Below are 20072 nucleotides of genomic sequence, written 5' to 3' on the forward strand. Positions count from 1 at the left end.
AACTGGATCTCATAGTATTTTTATTCATTCATTCCAAAATATTCTCTATTCCCTTAACTTCTAAAGATATGGAGAATTTTCTAGTTATCTGTTTCAATTTGTAGTATAATTATTTAGGATCAGAGATTATAACCTTCTTGACTTCAGTCAACTGAAATAGATGGGGAATTGCTTTACAGTCTGATATATGATCCAGTTTTGTAAATGTTCATGTGGTCATATGATGTTTATCAAAATAAAACTACAAGGCAATAGTAAAAGGATGACAGTTTCAAGAAATTATACTGGGCAACTGATATGCATATAGACGGAGTAGAAACAATCCCCTATAAATCAAGTCTAAATGCATTATAGACATAAAATGGCAATAATAAATAAAATAACTATACTTTAGAAAGAATTTAAGAGACTACCTTATTAACTTTGTAATAGGGAAAGATTTCATAAATAAAACAAAACTAGAATAAGAAAAAAATTGAGAAAATTGAATACTTTAGAATTAAGAACTTCTTATAGATGAAAGGATAGGATGTCTACCTTTTGGATTAAAATAAGTTGGGATGGAGAGAAGTAAGAAAGAAAAAAGATTAAATAAAACAGTATACATTAACAATTATTGGTATTGTATGATGGGTACCTGGTGGATTATTGTAATATTTTTATACTTTTGTGTATGTGTTAAGTATCATATAAAGTAGCTGTAAAATAATGGAAAGGAAAATAATCTGAGATGCCCATGAATTTTGCTAAACTATTAGTATTTAACATGGCAAAGTGCTCCTCAAATTACCCTCACAGATAAAATACTCTCACTTATTTAGCGCTTCATTAAAACTTTGTTATCTGCTTTAGAGCTTTTAGTCATATATTTTATATAGTTAAACTCTATAATTTATTATTTAAATCATGAATATTCTCCTGGTCATCAGCAAATTGCTTCTGAGTCCCTCTCCCCACTCCATGGCATATGACAATAGAACTTTCTTTCATATTCCACAAATATATATTAAAATTGTTTGATAAGTCAGGTAAATATTGCCTAAGACTAAGTTATATTGTCAGTGATATTGCAAGGTATTATGGTAGAATTTCAAACAGTTAAAAAGTGTTGTTTTTCATTTCTGGCTCAACATGAAACTCACCTCTTTAATTCTGAGTCAATTTTCTCTGCTAAAATCTTGCTTCTTTGGGAGAGATCATATTTAGCCTGTATCATCGAAGAAAAAAAAGCTCCTAATTTATGTTAACACATGGTTTTCCACCATTCAGTTTCCCAATTAGTAAAGCAAAATCTAGCAAAGCAGAAGACATTGTAATAAAACATAATAGACAAATTTTGCAGCAAGGTGGGAAAGGATTTTAAAATTTGTAGTTGAGCTAAGGGGTATTCTAATCTATGTACTTCCTTTGGTAATCTACATTAGGCTTGCTAAAAGAGGCAAACCAATTAATACTGTCCTCAAATGATTACCAACCTGTGACTTATGAATTTATTGCCACAGACTGTAGCAAATGGCCCATCTTTTCTCCATAACCAGTATCAGCTTTTATATTTATATGTGTACTAATGTAATACACACATCTCTGCAGGGAGACATATGTGCAAAACGTGTAACCAAACCAGAAGTAACCTTCGAAATTCTGTGTTTCAACTAATTCATTGTGTAAGAAGGGAAAATGATATGCAGATAGGTTGTCACTTACATTTGCTTGAGAGTGAGTAAATATACAAACACACCTGTATATTTTATAATAGCCTTTAAAAAACTAATATTTCTAAACATTTGTTAAATGCAGCACTGACTAGCCATTATTTATATTTGGGTACGTGTATTAGTCTGTTTTCATGCTGCTGATAAAGACATACCGCAGACTGGGAAGAAAAAGAGGTTTATTTGGACTTACAGTTCCGCGTGGCTGTGGAGGTCTCAGAATCATGGCAGGAGGTGAAAGGCACTTCTTACGTGTGGGCAGCAAAAGCGGAAGCCCCTGATAAACCCATCAGATATCGTGAGAATTATTCACTATCACAAGAATAGCACAGGAAAGACCAGGCCCCATGATTCAATTATCTCCCCCTGGGCTCCTCCCACAACAAGTGGGAATTCTGGGAGATACAATTCAAGTTGAGATTTGGGTGGCAACAGAGCCAAACCATATAATTCTGCCCCTGGACCCACCAAATCTCATCTTTTCACATTTCAAAACCAATCATGCCTTCCCAACTGTCCCCTAAAGTCTTAGCTCATTTCAGCATTAACCCAAAATTCCATAGTCCAAAGTCTCATCTGAGACAAAGCAAGTCCCTTTCAGCCTATGAGCCTGTAAAATCAAAAGCAAGCTAGTTACTTCCTAGATATAATGGGGGTATAGGTACTGGGTAAATACAGCCATTCCACATGGGAGAAATTGGCCAAAACAAAGGGGTTACAAGGCCCATCCAAGTCCGAAATCCAGTGGGGCAGTCAATTTTTTTTTTTGGAGGGGGGACAGAGTCTCGTTCTGTCACCCAGGCTGGAGTGCAGTGACGCGATCTCAGCTCACTGCAAGCTCCGCCTCCTGGGTTCATGCCATTCTCCTGCCTCAGCCTCCCGAGTAGCTTGGACTACAGGCGCCCACCAGCACGCCCCGCTAATTGTTTGTATTTTTAGTAGAGACGGGGTTTCACCGTGTTAGCCAGAGTGGTCTCGATCTCCTGACCTCATGATCCGCCTGCCTCGGCCTCCCAAAGTACTGGGATTACAGGCGTGAGCCACTGCGCCCGGCCTTGGGGCAGTCAAATTTTAAAGCTCCAAAATGATCTCTTTTGACTCCAGGTCTCACGTCCAAGTCACACTGATCCAAGAGGTGGGTTCTCATGGTCTTTGGCAGCTCCACCCCTGTGATTTTGCTGGGTACAGCCTCCATCCTGGCTGTTTTCACGGGCTGGTATTGAGTGTCTGTGCCTTTTCCAGGTGCACAGTGCAAGTTGTCTGTGGATCTAACATTCTGGGGTCTGGAGGATGGTGGCCCTCTTCTCACAGCTCCACTAGGCAGTGCCCCAGCAGAGACTCTGTGTGGGGGCTCTGACTCCACATTTTCCTTCTGCACTGCCTTAGCAGAGGTTCTCCGTGAGGGCCCTGCCACTGCAGCAAACTTTTGCCTAGGCATCCAGGCATTTCCATACATTTTCTGAAATCTAGGCAGAGGCTCTCAAATCTCAATTTTTGACTTCTGTGTACCTGCAGGCTCAACAACAGGTGAAAGCTGCCAAGGCTTGGGGCTTCCACCCACGGAAGCCACAGTCCGAGCTCTATATTGACCTCTTTCCGCCACGGCTGCAGCAGCTGGGACACAGGGCACCGGATCCCTAGGCTGCACACAGCACAGGATCCCTGGGCACAGCCCACAAAACCACGTTTTCTTCCTGGGCCTCCTGGCCTGTGATGGGAGGGGCTGCCGTGAACGTCTCCAACAAGGCCTGGAGCTTTTTTCCCCCTTGGTCTTGGAGGTTAACATTAGGCTCCTTGCTACTTATGCAAATTTCTGTAGCCAGCTTGAATCTCTCCCCAGAAAATGGGATTTTCTTTTCCATGGCATAGTCAGGCTGCAAATTTTCCAAACTTTTATGCTCTGCTTCCCTTATAAAACTGAATGCCTTTAACAGTACCTAAGTCACCCCTTGGATGCGTTTCTGCTTAGAAATTTCTTCCGCCTTATACCCTAAATCATCTTTCTCAAGTTCAAAGTTCCACAAATCGTTAGGGCAGGGCCAAAATGACGCCAGTCTCTTTGCTAACACATAACAAGAGTCACCTTTACTCCATTTACCAACAAGTTCCTCATCTCCATCTGAGACCACCTCAGCCTGGACCTTATTGTCCATATCACTATCAGCATTTTGGGCAAAGCCATTCACCAAGTCTCTATGAAGTTCCAAACCTTCCCTCATTTACCTGTTTTCTTCTGAGCCCTCCAAACTGTTCCAACCTCTGCCCTATTACCCACTTCGAAAGTCGCTTCCACATTTTCGGGTATTTATCAGCAATGCCCTACTCTAGTGGTACCAATTTACTCTATTAGTCCGTTTCCATGCTGCTAGGGTATAAAGACATACCCTAGACTGGGAAGAAAAAGGGTTTTAGTTGGACCTACAGTTCCACATGACTGGAGAGGACTCAGAGTCATGGCCACTTCTTACATGGCAGTGGCAAGAGAAAACAAGGAAGAAGCAAAAGTGGAAACCCCTGATAAACCCATCAGATTTCGTGAGACTTATTCACTATCAGGGGAATAGTACGGGAAAGACGGGACCCCAAGATTCAGTTAGCACCCCCTGGGTCCTCCCCACAATATGTGGGACTTCTGGGAGATACAAAACATATGAAGTTGAGATTTGGGTGGGGACACCGCCAAACCATATCAGTATGTTATAAAGGTCACCTGTATTGCCAACTATCTGTCTATTTCCCAACTGTATGGTCAAACCTTGTGCCAGGTATTGGTGAACAAAGTTAAGAAAGTCAGAGAAATCCTTTTTACTATAAATGGTGGAATATAAAACTATAACTGGTTTAAGTAATAAACATTCATGTTCAGAAAGTGGAGGATTATTACAGCGTAAATTTGAAGATACCTGTACAACATCCTAAGGAAGATGGACTTTGTCTTCCAATCATAGAGGATCTAAAGAAACATACCAGAGAGGGTGACGGTATCAGATATTTCTAAGTATGAATGATTTTAGACTAAGGATGCAAAAATATGAAAGGAAGATTGGTGGATGCAGATAAAGTACTCACAAAACCAGCTAGAAGCTTCTTTTAATAATCCAGATGAAAGAATTAGGCTCTAAACCAAGGCAATAGTACTTTATGTGAAGATGAACCGCTACATCTAAAATATACATAATTAGTAGAATTCACCATCTATTGTATTTAAAGTTTGTGCATTAGAATATATATATTATGATATATCATGGGAAAGAGAATTTCTCTTAGGACCTAGCCATTATTATTATAGACTATATATTTTATTATTATTAATACAAAGCAGATCTTTCTATTTAGAATATTGGATGAGATATGAAAACTTAAAAACATTTCTAAGTGGTTAGAATATAATGCCAGAATTTTATCTGCTTCTAAAATGTAACTATAAAAGTCTATTTCAGAAATAGAACATTCTTAAAGCCAGATTGCTAACAATGTCTATGAATTTTAGAGGAACAAAAAGGCCTAATGATAAAAAGTTCAAAGTAATTAAGAACAAATTCAATTACATTACAAATATTATAGGAGACCCTTTCAGCATGAAATTCATTATAAATGCAGATTTTTAAAGGAAAACTTCATTCTATGTTCTTTAGAAAAAAATTAGAACATCCCATAAACTGTAATCTACTGAAAGCATTCAGTAAAGATCTTTGCATCTTTTACAGTGCCAAATATGGTACTTGATAAATCAAAGACCAATGCCATACGTTATCAGAAAGGTATGTGATAGTTCATAATTGGGAGGAGGGGAGGTTCATGAACCATGTTAGAATCTGATGAAATCTTATGGCTCCTCTCTCCAGAATAACACATACATATATACATGTGTGTACACAATTTTATATTCAGTTTTAGAGCCTGTAAAACCCATCCATGGAATCCAGGTTACAAAATACTAAAAACAAGAGTTTATCTGTGCTTTTTAATTTGTAAAAAAAAATGTTTTCATGAGCAAAATATGTTTCTATTAGTATACAGTAGAAGTCACTAACATAGCTACAGGGAAATTTTACATAATATATTCCTTAAATATATCAATATTTGGTGTGCACTTATAGACATTAGAATGAGTAAAATAATACCTTGAAACTTAGGAAGGAGAATAGAAAGAAATCCTTTTATCTTAAGTGTAGAATAACTTAGTTAAATAAGGTAATGATAAATAAACCCAACCCTAAATTAAATAAAATAAACAAAATTGTTGTATATTGTCTTCTGATTCACCTTAGTCTTTGAACCCATACCTGATTATTCAGAGGTCTCTCTCAGGGCAGGTAGAGAAGGCATTAAGCCATGTTTCATGAACTGAATTAAACCCTTCCAATTTGAGTCCAGATTGGCTAAAGAGACAATGAGGTAACTGGCTAGACACCATTTCCTGCAAATCTGATCCCCAAGGAATTATGAATCAAACTTTCTGAAACTATCTGCATGTAGCAAATTGAGCCCATAATAAAAATTCCAGAACTAATGTCTACTTTGACAAAATGAAAGAAAGGTAGATTTAAATCATCAAAATTTATAACTATGTTATTTAATCTGATTTCAACATAAACAGTGTATAAACAGAAGACTAGGAAGGAGAAGGTCTATAAATAACTCTGTCCAATATTTTCATCATTTCAACCATTCATATTTCATGATGCAAATCAGTAATGAAAATGTTTTAAACAATCAGTGAAGAACTAAAAAAATTTAAGAGCTGCATAGAGTGACAAAACTGGAATTTTTCAGTGCTTTTCACTTAATTTGGACATTAAAGATGAATCCTGGGGATATTATGGCTGCTTAGACACACCGGAGACTTATATCTTTGTAATCTCATGTGTTTTTTCTTCTATTGTGCTCATTGCACAGGCACATTACTTTTCCAAGGCTGATTTGACTCGTCAAAGACCAAACCCTTACTACATACACCTCATAAGATAATTTACAACCAAATACTCTTGGAACTTTGTTTTCAGCTGATAGTTTGAAACAGTCATATGCTGGAGCTGGCTTATCCCAGCTGAGACAGCCCATTGTTAAGCATGCAGAAATTTTGTAGTCTTGTTGCTAAGCATTTGGTAGCCTGAAATAGGTAATGGTGGGAATATTTATATCACAAAAATTGGCAAATGCATACCATGTTTTTGGTTTTGTTTTACCTTTTAAAAGTTGGTTTACCAGCACATTATTGGACCTATTTTATTCTTTAGTAGACATAGAAAGGCAGAAAAATTTATGGTGAATAGGAAGAAAGTTTAAGAGAAATTAGCAATGTTTGTATATGATATGGATATTTTTTTGAAGCCAGAGTACCCAAGGAAGCCACCAGCACTATCTGCTAGCCTGAGTCTAATATTCACTAGACTCTATCCAAAATGCCTGTAGAGATTAGAGATATATATTACTTGCTGTCACCTATGCTTTAATATCCACCCTGCCTTATCATCCTAGGAAGTGGAGCTCACTGTGATATTTCAATGATCACCTGATGTCTCTAACCCATCAACTAAGGTTTTCTTGTTCTTTGTCTTCTCCTAATATGAAGACTTAAATTGCAAAATAATAGTAGTGGTAATAATGGTCACAAATTGTTTGCCTACTGAATGCTATAAACTTCCATAAGGTATTTTCTTCCCCATAGAAACTCTACAAACTAGGCAACATTGTTCCAAACAAAAAAATTAACTTGCTCAAATTAAGTGAAAGTAATAATTTTAGCCCAGATATGTCTATTTCCAGAGAACGTGTTTGCTCCATTATACTAGTATTGCTATATTTTTCAAATTTGATTAATTTATGCATGCTTTTTAAATAAAAATGAATCCCCTAGACATCCAATATTGATTTATATTATTTTTGTAAGAGGGACAAAAATATATCTATTAGATTATATACCTTTAAATGCAGTGGGAGAATTATAACAAATCTGCATCTCTTACCTCAAATTGTTTCTAAGAAAGAACTAGTAAAGAAGCATTGATGTAATGAGTTGATGACGATGAAAATAATACCTTTATGGTATGCCAGAAATTGGAGAGGCTGTGGCAAAACATATTAAAAAGAAAGCATGCCCATTTTTATCTGGTCTGGCCAAGCTTACAGGACAGATGCATGATGAGATACAATGTATGTATTTACCCCTGTGTGAAACAACAATAAAAGATCCCTTAGACCTACTGGGGGACAATGGAAATTTTTGCTGCTTATCTTGGAACACTCTGATAGTCAACCTACAAACTATGTAATTATTCTTCTTAAATTATGAATATGGGAACTAAGGGGCTCAGTCACCCTTCTATTTGTGGATTTGGAGCAAAGTCTCTTGGTGACCCTCAAAACATTTCACTTTCTGCTATTTGATAAGGGACATAAGTTATGCAACTGTTTTACTATTTCTGTATGTATTATTTCACATTTAATCACTCTATAAAAAAAACAAACTGCATGAATAAATAGTGAGAATCACATTTTACATTAATTTATTTATTGGTCTTTGTGTCCATCTGACTCTCAAAAGGAAACAAAAAAATGAGAAAAGTTGTGGAAGGAGCTATTTAAAAGGGTGTAGACACAGTTAAGGAAAACCAGCATGACATATATCTGCCTGTCATTCCATAAGCAGATTACATCCTGTACAATTGATATACATTTCCTTTTCTGATTCCACTTGATGACTCTGCTGCCTAAAGATGCTCAATGAAGTCTTCCTAGGCCATTCAACATAAGAGCTAAAGTTTATTTTTAAGGAAAATAATGTCTTACCTTATTAAAAAGAGAACACTACATACGCTAGTTTTTATTAGCATAGTTGACTTATTTTTAAAGATTACCTATGAGCTAGAAGCTAATATTGTACTTAATATTTTACACAATATAAAGGAAGCCACATGGCATTCCTGTGTAATGATATGGATAGTCAAAGTGAGACAAGTCACTGATTAAAGAGATTTAAACAATTTTTTAGGTTTGGATCATTTTGTTTTGATCTCCTAAATAATGACCTTTCACTCAAGAAAAATAATAATTGTGCAGTCAATCCCTTAAAATTTCTGTCTTTATATTTTTAAATACTTTTTCCTTTTTTTCTTTTCATGTATTCTAATTTGTATGACATATATTAATTGAATTAGTACCTAGGATTAAGAATGAATAAGAAGCTCAAGAAGTAATATTATAGTAAAAGAAAAAAGCACTTAACTTTTTTATACTAACAAGGCTCAGAAAACAATTTTGACAACACTAATTTTTAAATTTTAATCATATTTAATAATTTATAATATGACCAGGCCTTCTCATCAAAGGGAAGTAAAGTTTTCAAATGAAATTTTGAAATTAAATGTAAACAACATAATTTCACATAGATTGTATCCAAACAGTTTTTACATTTATAGTGAGCAATCCTAAGGTGCAAATAGTGCAATAGAAAGAGTATGGCCTTAGGAATAAGACAGGTTTTGGTTTGAATTCCAGCTCTTTGACTAGATCATCCTGTAAAACTGGGTTGAGTTATTTACCACCTTTGAACCCCCATTTCCAATTTTCAATAGAAATTATTAAATTATTTTAGAAGCCTCTCCTGGTGCAGTGTGCCTGGAATATAGAAAGTCATTAATAGCTAGTAGCATTATATTAATGTTTATTAATTATTTTATAAATGTGTATTAATTGATTATAAACACAGAAAGATTGTTTGCAAACATCAAGTGTAAGTGATTGCCGATATAGTTACCAAACCGCCAGTTCTCATTTACAGTTCTCTTTAAGGAAAAAAAATGTTATATTTTATTTTATAATTGTATTTATTTTATTATTTTACTTATTTACTTTATATTTATATATTATTTATACTGATATTTTAAAAAGTATTTTCTAATATTTATTAAATTTTATAGTAATTTTCTTAGGAAATGGGCAGGACCAGCATTTCTTCTTAAATTGGGAGTTTTACCACTATTTGAAATAGATCAGGGGGCGGAGCAAGATGGCCGAATAGGAACAGCTCTAGTCTCCAACTCCCAGCGCGAGCGACACAGAAGACCGGTGATTTCTGCATTTTCAACTGAGGTACTGGGTTCATCTCACTGGGGAGTGCCGGACGATCGGTGCTGGTCAGCTGCTGCAGCCCGACCAGCGAGAGCTGAAGCAGGGCGAGGCATTGCCTCACCTGGGAAGCGCAAGGGGGAAGGGAATCCCTTTTCCTAGCCAGGGGAACTGAGACACACAACACCTGGAAAATCGGGTAACTCCCACCCCAATACTGCGCTTTAAGCAAACAGGCACACCAGGAGATCATGTCCCACACCTGGCCGGGAGGGTCCCACACCCACGGAGCCTCTCTCATTGCTAGCACAGCAGTCTGTGATCTACCGGCAAGGCAGCAGCGAGGCTGGGGGAGGGGCACCCACCATTGCTGAGGCTTAAGTAGGTAAACAAAGCTGCTGGGAAGCTCGAACTGGGTGGAGCTCACAGCAGCTCAAGGAAACCTGCCTGTCTCTGTAGACTCCACCTCGGGGGACAGGGCAATAACAAACACAGCTGAAACCTCTGCAGACGCAAAGGACTCTGTCTGACAGCTTTGAAGAGAGCAGTGGATCTCCCAACACGGAGGTTGAGATCTGAGAAGGGACAGATTCCCTGCTCAAGTGGGTCCCTGACCCCTGAGTAGCCTAACTGGGAGACATCCCCCACTAGGGGCAGTCTGACACCCCACACCTCACAGGGTGGAGTACACCCCTGAGAGGAAGCTTCCAAAGCAAGAATCAGACAGGTACACTCGCTGTTCAGAAATATTCTATCTTCTGCAGCCTCTGCTGCTGATACCCAGGCAAACAGGGTCTGGAGTGGACCTCAAGCAATCTCCAACAGACCTACAGCTGAGGGTCCTGACTGTTAGAAGGAAAACTATCAAACAGGAAGGACACCTACACCAAAACCCCATCAGTACATCACCATCATCAAAGACCAGAGGCAGATAAAACCACAAAGATGGGGAAAAAGCAGGGCAGAGAAGCTGGAAATTCAAAAAATAAGAGTGCATCTCCCCCGGCAAAGGAGCGCAGCTCATTGCCAGCAACAGATCAAAGCTGGACGGAGAATGACTTTGACGAGATGAGAGAAGGCTTCAGTCCATCAAATTTCTCAGAGCTAAAGGAGGAATTATGTACCCAGCGCAAAGAAACTAAAAATCTTGAAAAAAAAGTGGAAGAATTGATGGCTAGAGTAATTAATGCAGAGAAGGTCCTAAACGAAATGAAAGAGATGAAAACCATGATACGAGAAATACGTGACAAATGCACAAGCTTCAGTAACCGACTCGATCAACTGGAAGAAAGAGTATCTGCGATTGAGGATCAAATGAATGAAATGAAGCGAGAAGAGAAACCAAAAGAAAAAAGAAGAAAAAGAAATGAACAAAGCCTGCAAGAAGTATGGGATTATGTAAAAAGACCAAATCTACGTCTGATTGGGGTGCCTGAAAGTGAGGGGGAAAATGGAACCAAGTTGGAAAACACTCTTCAGGATATCATCCAGGAGAACTCCCCAACCTAGTAGGGCAGGCCAACATTCAAATCCAGGAAATACAGAGAATGCCACAAAGATACTCCTCGAGAAGAGCAACTCCAAGACACATAATTGCCAGATTCACCAAAGTTGAAATGAAGGAAAAAATCTTAAGGGCAGCCAGAGAGAAAGGTCGGGTTACCCACAAAGGGAAGCCCATCAGACTAACAGCAGATCTCTCGGCAGAAACTCTCCAAGCCAGAAGAGAGTGGGGGCCAATATTCAACATTCTTAAAGAAAAGAATTTTAAACCCAGAATTTCATATCCAGCCAAACTAAGTTTCATAAGTGAAGGAGAAATAAAATCCTTTACAGATAAGCAAATGCTTAGAGATTTTGTCACCACTAGGCCTGCCTTACAAGAGACCCTGAAGGAAGCACTCAACATGGAAAGGAACAACCGGTACCAGCCATTGCAAAAACATGCCAAAATGTAAAGACCATCGAGGCTAGGAAGAAACTGCATCAACTAACGAGCAAAATAACCAGTTAATATCATAATGGCAGGATCAAGTTCACACATAACAATCTTAACCTTAAATGTAAATGGACTAAATGCCCCAATTAAAAGACACAGACTGGCAAACTGGATAAAGAGTCAAGACCCATCAGTCTGCTGTATTCAGGAGACCCATCTCACACGCAGAGACATACATAGGCTCAAAATAAAGGGATGGAGGAAGATTTACCAAGCAAATGGAGAACAAAAAAAAGTGGGGGTTGCAATACTCGTCTCTGATAAAACAGACTTTAAACCATCAAAGATCAAAAGAGACAAAGAAGGCCATTACATAATGGTAAAGGGATCAATTCAACAGGAAGAGCTAACTATCCTAAATATATATGCACCCAATACAGGAGCACCCAGATTCATCAAGCAAGTCCTTAGAGACTTACAAAGAGACTTAGACTCCCATACAATAATAATGGGAGACTTCAACACTCCACTGTCAACATTAGACAGATCAACGAGACAGAAAGTTAACAAGGATATCCAGGAATTGAACTCATCTCTGCAGCAAGCAGACCTAATAGACATCTATAGAACTCTCCACCCCAAATCAACAGAATATACATTCTTCTCAGCACCACATCGTACTTACTCCAAAATTGACCACGTAATTGGAAGTAAAGCACTCCTCAGCAAATGTACAAGAACAGAAATTATAACAAACTGTCTCTCAGACCACAGTGCAATCAAACTAGAACTCAGGACTAAGAAACTCAATCAAAACCGCTCAACTACATGGAAACTGAACAACCTGCTCCTGAATGACTACTGGGTACATAATGAAATGAAGGCAGAAATAAAGATGTTCTTTGAAACCAATGAGAACAAAGATACAACATACCAGAATCTCTGGGACACATTTAAAGCAGTGTATAGAAGGAAATTTATAGCACTAAATGCCCACAAGAGAAAGCAGGAAAGATCTAAAATTGACACTCTAACATCGCAATTAAAAGAACTAGAGAAGCAAGAGCAAACACATTCGAAAGCTAGCAGAAGGCAAGAAATAACTAAGATCGGAGCAGAACTGAAGGAGATAGAGACACAAAAAACTCTCCAAAAAATCAATGAATCCAGGAGTTGGTTTTTTGAAAAGATCAACAAAATTGACAGACCACTAGCAAGACTAATAAAGAAGAAAAGAGAGAAGAATCAAATCGACGCAATTAAAAATGATAAAGGGGATATCACCACCGACCCCACAGAAATACAAACTACCATCAGAGAATACTATAAACACCTCTACGCAAATAAACTGGAAAATCTAGAAGAAATGGATAATTTCCTGGACACTTACACTCTTCCAAGACTAAACCAGGAAGAAGTTGAATCCCTGAATAGACCAATAGCAGGCTCTGAAATTGAGGCAATAATTAATAGCCTACCAACCAAAAAAAGTCCAGGACCAGATGGATTCACAGCTGAATTCTACCAGAGGTACAAGGAGGAGTTGGTACCATTCCTTCTGAAACTATTCCAATCAATAGAAAAAGAGGGAATCCTCCCTAACTCATTTTATGAGGCCAACATCATCCTGATACCAAAGCCTGGCAGAGACAAAACAAAAAAAGAGAATTTTAGACCAATATCCCTGATGAACATCGATGCAAAAATCCTCAATAAAATACTGGTAAACCGGATTCAGCAACACATCAAAAAGCTTATCCACCACGATCAAGTGGGCTTCATCCCTGGGATGCAAGGCTGGTTCAACATTCGCAAATCAATAAACATAATCCAGCATATAAACAGAACCAAAGACAAGAACCACATGATTATCTCAATAGATGTAGAAAAGGCTTTTGACAAAATTCAACAGCCCTTCATGCTAAAAACGCTCAATAAATTCAGTATTGATGGAAAGTATCTCAAAATAATAAGAGCTATCTATGACAAACCCACAGCCAATATCATACTGAATGGGCAAAAACTGGAAAAATTCCCTTTGAAAACTGGCACAAGACAGGGATGCCCTCTCTCACCACTCCTATTCAACATAGTGTTGGAAGTTCTGGCTAGGGCAATTAGGCAAGAGAAAGAAATCAAGGGTATTCAGTTAGGAAAAGAAGAAGTCAAACTGTCCCTGTTTGCAGATGACATGATTGTATATTTAGAAAACCCCATTGTCTCAGCCCAAAATCTCCTTAGGCAGATAAGCAACTTCAGCAAAGTCTCAGGATACAAAATTTATGTGCAAAAATCACAAGCATTCTTATACATCAGTAACAGACAAACAGAGAGCCAAATCAGAAATGAACTTCCATTCACAATTGCTTCAAAGAGAATAAAATACCTAGGAATCCAACTGACAAGGGATGTAAAGGACCTCTTCAAGGAGAACTACAAACCACTGCTCAGTGAAATAAAAGAGGACACAAACAAATGGAAGAACATACCATGCTCATGGATAGGAAGAATCAATATCGTGAAAATGGCCATACTGCCCAAGGTAATTTATAGATTCAATGCCATCCCCATCAAGCTACCAATGAGTTTCTTCACAGAATTGGAAAAAACTGCTTTAAAGTTCATATGGAACCAAAAAAGAGCCTGCATCTCCAAGACAATCCTAAGTCAAAAGAACAAAGCTGGAGGCATCGCGCTACCTGACTTCAAACTATACTACAAGGCTACAGTAACCAAAACAGCATGGTACTGGTACCAAAACAGAGATATAGACCAATGGAACAGAACAGAGTCCTCAGAAATAACACCACACATCTACAGCCATCTGATCTTTGACAAAGCTGAGAAAAACAAGAAATGGGGAAAGGATTCCCTATTTAATAAATGGTGCTGGGAAAATTGGCTAGCCATAAGTAGAAAGCTGAAACTGGATCCTTTCCTTACTCCTTATACGAAAATTAATTCAAGATGGATTAGAGACTTAAATGTTAGACCTAATACCATAAAAATCCTAGAGGAAAACCTAGGTAGTACCATTCAGGACATAGGCATGGGCAAAGACTTCATGTCTAAAACACCAAAAGCAACGGCAGCAAAAACCAAAATTGACAAATGGGATCTCATTAAACTAAAGAGCTTCTGCACAGCAAAAGAAACTACCATCAGAGTGAACAGACAACCTTCAGAATGGGAGAAAATTTTTGCAATCTATTCATCTGACAAAGGGCTAATATCCAGAACCTACAAAGAACTCAAACAAATTTACAAGAAAAAAACAAACAACCCCATCAAAAAGTGGGCAAAGGATATGAACAGACATTTCTCAAAAGAAGACATTCATACAGCCAACAGACACATGAAAAAATGCTCATCATCACTCGCAATCAGAGAAATGCAAATCAAAACCACAATGAGATACCATCTCACACCAGTTAGAATGGCGAGCATTAAAAAGTCAGGAAACAACAGGTGCTGGAGAGGATGTGGAGAAATAGGAACACTTTTACACTGTTGGTGGGATTGTAAACTAGTTCAACCATTATGGAAAACAGCATGGCGATTCCTCAAGGATCTAGAACTAGATGTACCATATGACCCAGCCATCCCATTACTGGGTATATACACAAAGGATTATAAATTATGCTGCTATAAAGACACATGCACACGTATGTTTATTGCAGCACTATTCACAATAGCAAAGACTTGGAATCAACCCAAATGTCCATCAGTGACAGATTGGATTAAGAAAATGTGGCACATATACACCATGGAATACTATGCAGCCATCAAAAAGGATGAGTTTGTGTCCTTTGTAGGGACATGGATGCAGCTGGAAACCATCATTCTTAGCAAACTATCACAAGAACAGAAAACCAACAGAAAACCAAACACTGCATGTTCTCACTCATAGGTGGGAACTGAACAATGAGATCACTTGGACTCAGGAAGGGGAACATCACACACAGGGGCCTATCATGGGGAGGGGGGAGGGGGGAGGGATTGCACTGGGAGTTATACCTGATGTAAATGACGAGTTGATGGGTGCAGCACACCAACATGGCCCAAGTATACATATGTAACAAACCTGCACGTTATGCACATGTACCCTACAACTTAAAGTATAATAATAATAAATAAATTAAAAAAAAAAAGAAAAAAAAAAAGTTACATTATTCTAAAAAAAAAAAAAAAAAGAAACAGATCATAAGAAGCATCCATTAGACACACTGAATGAGAATTTCTGAATTGCAACCTTTTAAATAATCTTCTTCCAGTGAGCATTAAATGAAATAATTTGAAAGCCAGTAGAAATAGTATAAATTTTACTCATCTAGGTCACCTTGCACATATGCTGAGACTATAATGCCCATTGACGAAAGATTTCATGATAGGGAAGATTATTATTATTGTCTTTTCTGTAAAATATAACAAGTTAAGTAATTAAGGTTATGAATCAAACCAAATTAACTGTGCACAGCTGTAAGAAGCTTAGTGCATGACCACATGACAGATGAGAAATTCTTTTGTTTTCACTCGTGATTTACCTAATGGTGAGATAAATGTGCGATGACATACAAAAACCAGGGTCCTGTCAATCCTCAGCCATTTATTTCATCACTCATCATGTTCCTGACAGGGAGGAGTAACTGGTCAATTGTCCAAGTATAAGTATCTTCATATTTTCTGCTTAGGCAAAACTGTAAACTGTGGAAAAAAAGTTTTAAGTTACATTTTAAAAGTAAATATAAAAAGGTACACTTTGCACAATTATATATACATAATCTAAAATAATTTTCAGAAATTTTAAGATGCAATAATCAAATCAAATTTTATTATTTTAATTTAATTAATATCTGACAAAAACTTCCTAGTCATGGAAAGGATCTTTATAATCTATTTATATGTAAAATTTCCACATAAAAAAATCATTTGATTAAATCATATTTAGTGTCAGCTGTTTTTGTACATGTTAGAAAGGGGAAAATGAAGACACCAGAAGTTTAAATAACTTTATCAAGGTCACAGACATAGTGAGTGGTAGAACCAGAAAGACTGGCAAAGAGAGAAATGGTCAAGGCTTGAGGAATCTCCTGGCTTGTAAGGCAAGTGACTTGGACAAAAGATAATGAAATGAGGTGAAGAGATTGACAGGGATCGTATTATGCAAAGACTTAAAAGCCATAGTAAGTATAGAGATTGATTTCCAATTAATCAAATTACAAGTTATTTTGACAAGTGCTATAAAGGAAGTGTAAATAAATGGAGGACAGATAACATGGCAAATTCTGACTTGAAGAATATTGAGAAACTCCCAGAAGAGATATTTGTATTTTATGTAGGTCTTTGATGGATAGAATGAGAAGCAAAGACATTTCAAAATGGTGGAAATTGAGGAGTATGGATATGGGATTGCACAGTCTTTTCTTGAAAGGAGAGAAACCAAGCATGTCTGGAGCATGTGAGGAGCACTGGCCAGAGGCAAGGCCAGAAAGGTAGATAGTAGGGAGACTGACAAAGGCCTAGAGTCAATGCTATGGGTTTTAGACTTTGTTTTGTAGTTAATACAAAGCCATGTTAGATTCCTAGGAAGTGCAAATGAATCATTGAAACTAAACCAGCCGAGTGAAAGATAGAATGCAGAAGAGAAGACTGGAGGCAGCAGGTTCAGGCAGAATGCAGTTGCCAGAAATAAGACCAGGCATTTGCCTTTACCCTCATGGTTACTACCTACTGGGGCCTCCAAAGAGTTTACAAACAATGAAAACATAAGGGGATAAAGGAATAAGCTATGGAAGTGCTGAGAGGATCAAATACTAATCCCCAAATTTGGCTCTTTAAAAATGTTTTGACTCACCAATTGAAAAAGGATATTGCTGACAGGGTCCAGCTTGCACATAATATACACTTCAATATTTACTCTGTGTACATGGATTACTATGGCTATTAGATTAGAATAGCTATATGTATTGTACAAAGAATTTTGTGAGGATTAAATGAAACAAGGGATATGAAAGCTCTTGTAATAAATGTTATGTATATATAAACCATTACTATTATATTTAATCCCTATACAAAGATTTTGCTTTTACATTGCTAGTGAAAAAAGTAATATTCCTACTTATCTTAGATTTTGAAATATGAAAAAATGTGAATTATTTAATATAAAAGCTTTAGTAGTTTCTTTGTGTGCATATATGAGAGAGAGGGGGAAATAAAAGACAGAGAAAACAGAAATCAGGAAATCTACTCTTTTTTGTCAGGCCAGGAAAGTGTAGAAAGTTAGGATGATTCCTTCAACTAACCTCTACACAATTTTCAGATGCCTCGAACTGGCTCTATACAGTTAAGTTCTCATGGATGAAAATTTGTAATTACTTTTATATGAATATAATTGTGATTTACAAAATGATGCCTACACGCCTTGGTATAGGAATTGGATTGTTTTCTCAGAGCTCTCATATCCTCATTTTGGGGGACGTTGCCTAGTCCATTGAAAAGAACATGGTCTTGGAGATATATGAATTTTTATCTGAATACCAATTCTGCCACTTAGTGGAGACACATGAATTTTTATCTGAATACAAATTCTGCCACTTAGTAGCTATGGAACTTTTGTTAACATACAGAGCTTTAGTTCCTCCTTCGTAAATTGGTGGTTCTGAACACATCTCTCTTAGAATGGGCAAGTAATATAGTTTTTAAAGGCTATGCTAATAATATAACTAAATAATATAGCTAAAAGGCTCAGCACCAACCATGACAAACAGTTGCTTTTAAATTAATGCTACCCCTACCCTTTTTGTTTTAATCTGCCATGCTGTCACCAAATGTGCCCAATAAAGAAAGAAACATGTTCTAAGAATATGTTTTCAATGTTTTCTCACAAACACTTTTGTCAGGCTCTATATTTCCTTCATATGGCGATTCTTGAAATATGGTAACTGCTCAATAAACATTTGTTAAAGAGAAAGGAAGGGAAGAAGGAAAAAAAGGAAGGAAGGAAGTCGGGAGGGAGATAAGGAAGGATGGAAGAAGGAATGAGAAAGCAAGTTAAACAGGTGTGGGCTGTGGTATCTTTACTTACATTAGTTGCGACATTCTTCCCCATACCGGTGCTTAGCACAGGTATTATTTCTTAACGAGTTGTAAATAGAGCTAGGTGATTAAGTGTGGTAATCAAATTGTCTGTCATTCTTTTAGTCTATGATCTGGAAATACAGCATAGTATTTATTTAAGAAAACAATGCCACAATACTTCAGCTGACACTACTGGAACCTTTCTTGTTCTTTCTTTGTCCAGACATGCCCTTGTTGTTGTTGTATAAAGCAGAATGTTCAGTCCTATAATACTTGATCTCTGCAACTATCGAAATTCAACAAAGTAACCAGGAGTCCTCTCACTCAATTGTATAAGTAGTGTTATTTCTGTTACTACCATTGTGGACTGATCTTCTTTGCAGAGGTCTGCTTTCTCCTTTTATTATTTCTGTGAAATCAGCCTCATGAATTATATTGCCTTAAGAAATGACAAAGCTTTGGGAGGCTGAGGTGGGCGGATCACCTGAGGTCTGGAGTTCTAGACCAGGCTGGCCAACATGGTGAAACTCCGTCTCTACCAAAAATACAAAAAATTAGCTGAGTGTGGAGGTATATGCCTGTAATCCCAGCTACTCGGGAGGCTGAGGCAGGAGAATCGCTTGAACCCGGGAGGCGGAGGTTGCAGTGAGCAGAGATCCTGCCACTGAACTCCAGCCTGGGTGACAGAACGAGACTTCGTCTCAACAAAAAAAAAAAAAGAAGAAGAAGAAGAAGAAGAAGAAAAAAAGACACCTTAATACTTGAGTGTTCACAAAACTTATCCTGTCATATGCTGCCATCTGCTGGGAAGGTAATGTTGCTTGGTCATGGACTTTACATTAAAATCTGTGTTGAACTTTGTATTGCTAGCTTCTTAAATGGTCATACTTTAGATAGTAATGGAAAATTACTTGGGTAAAAACTTTTTGTGCTTTTACAATAGGAAGCAGGAAAGGGCAACAGTGATCTGACCCATTTTTGAAATAATGCTTTGCCCTATAAAAAACTTGCTGATTCATTCTATCTGTCATTTAGCCAACACTAATTATTGTCTTCTGTGCCAAGAACTACAGAGAATCCACAAAGATGAGCAAGAAATGGTTCTGTTTAATAGGAGTTTATTTCCTAGTAGGAAGAATCACAAAGGAAGTAAATGTGGCAAAGTATTCTAGATATTACAGTAGAAACATGAGAAAAGAGGGTGTGGGTATGGTAATTTCTACCCCAAAGTCAGGCTTTTTGCAAGAGCGATGGTAGAGGATAACCATGATAAT

Source organism: Macaca fascicularis, chromosome 3, assembly GCF_037993035.2.
Source record: "Macaca fascicularis isolate 582-1 chromosome 3, T2T-MFA8v1.1".
Classification (NCBI taxonomy): domain Eukaryota; kingdom Metazoa; phylum Chordata; class Mammalia; order Primates; family Cercopithecidae; genus Macaca; species Macaca fascicularis.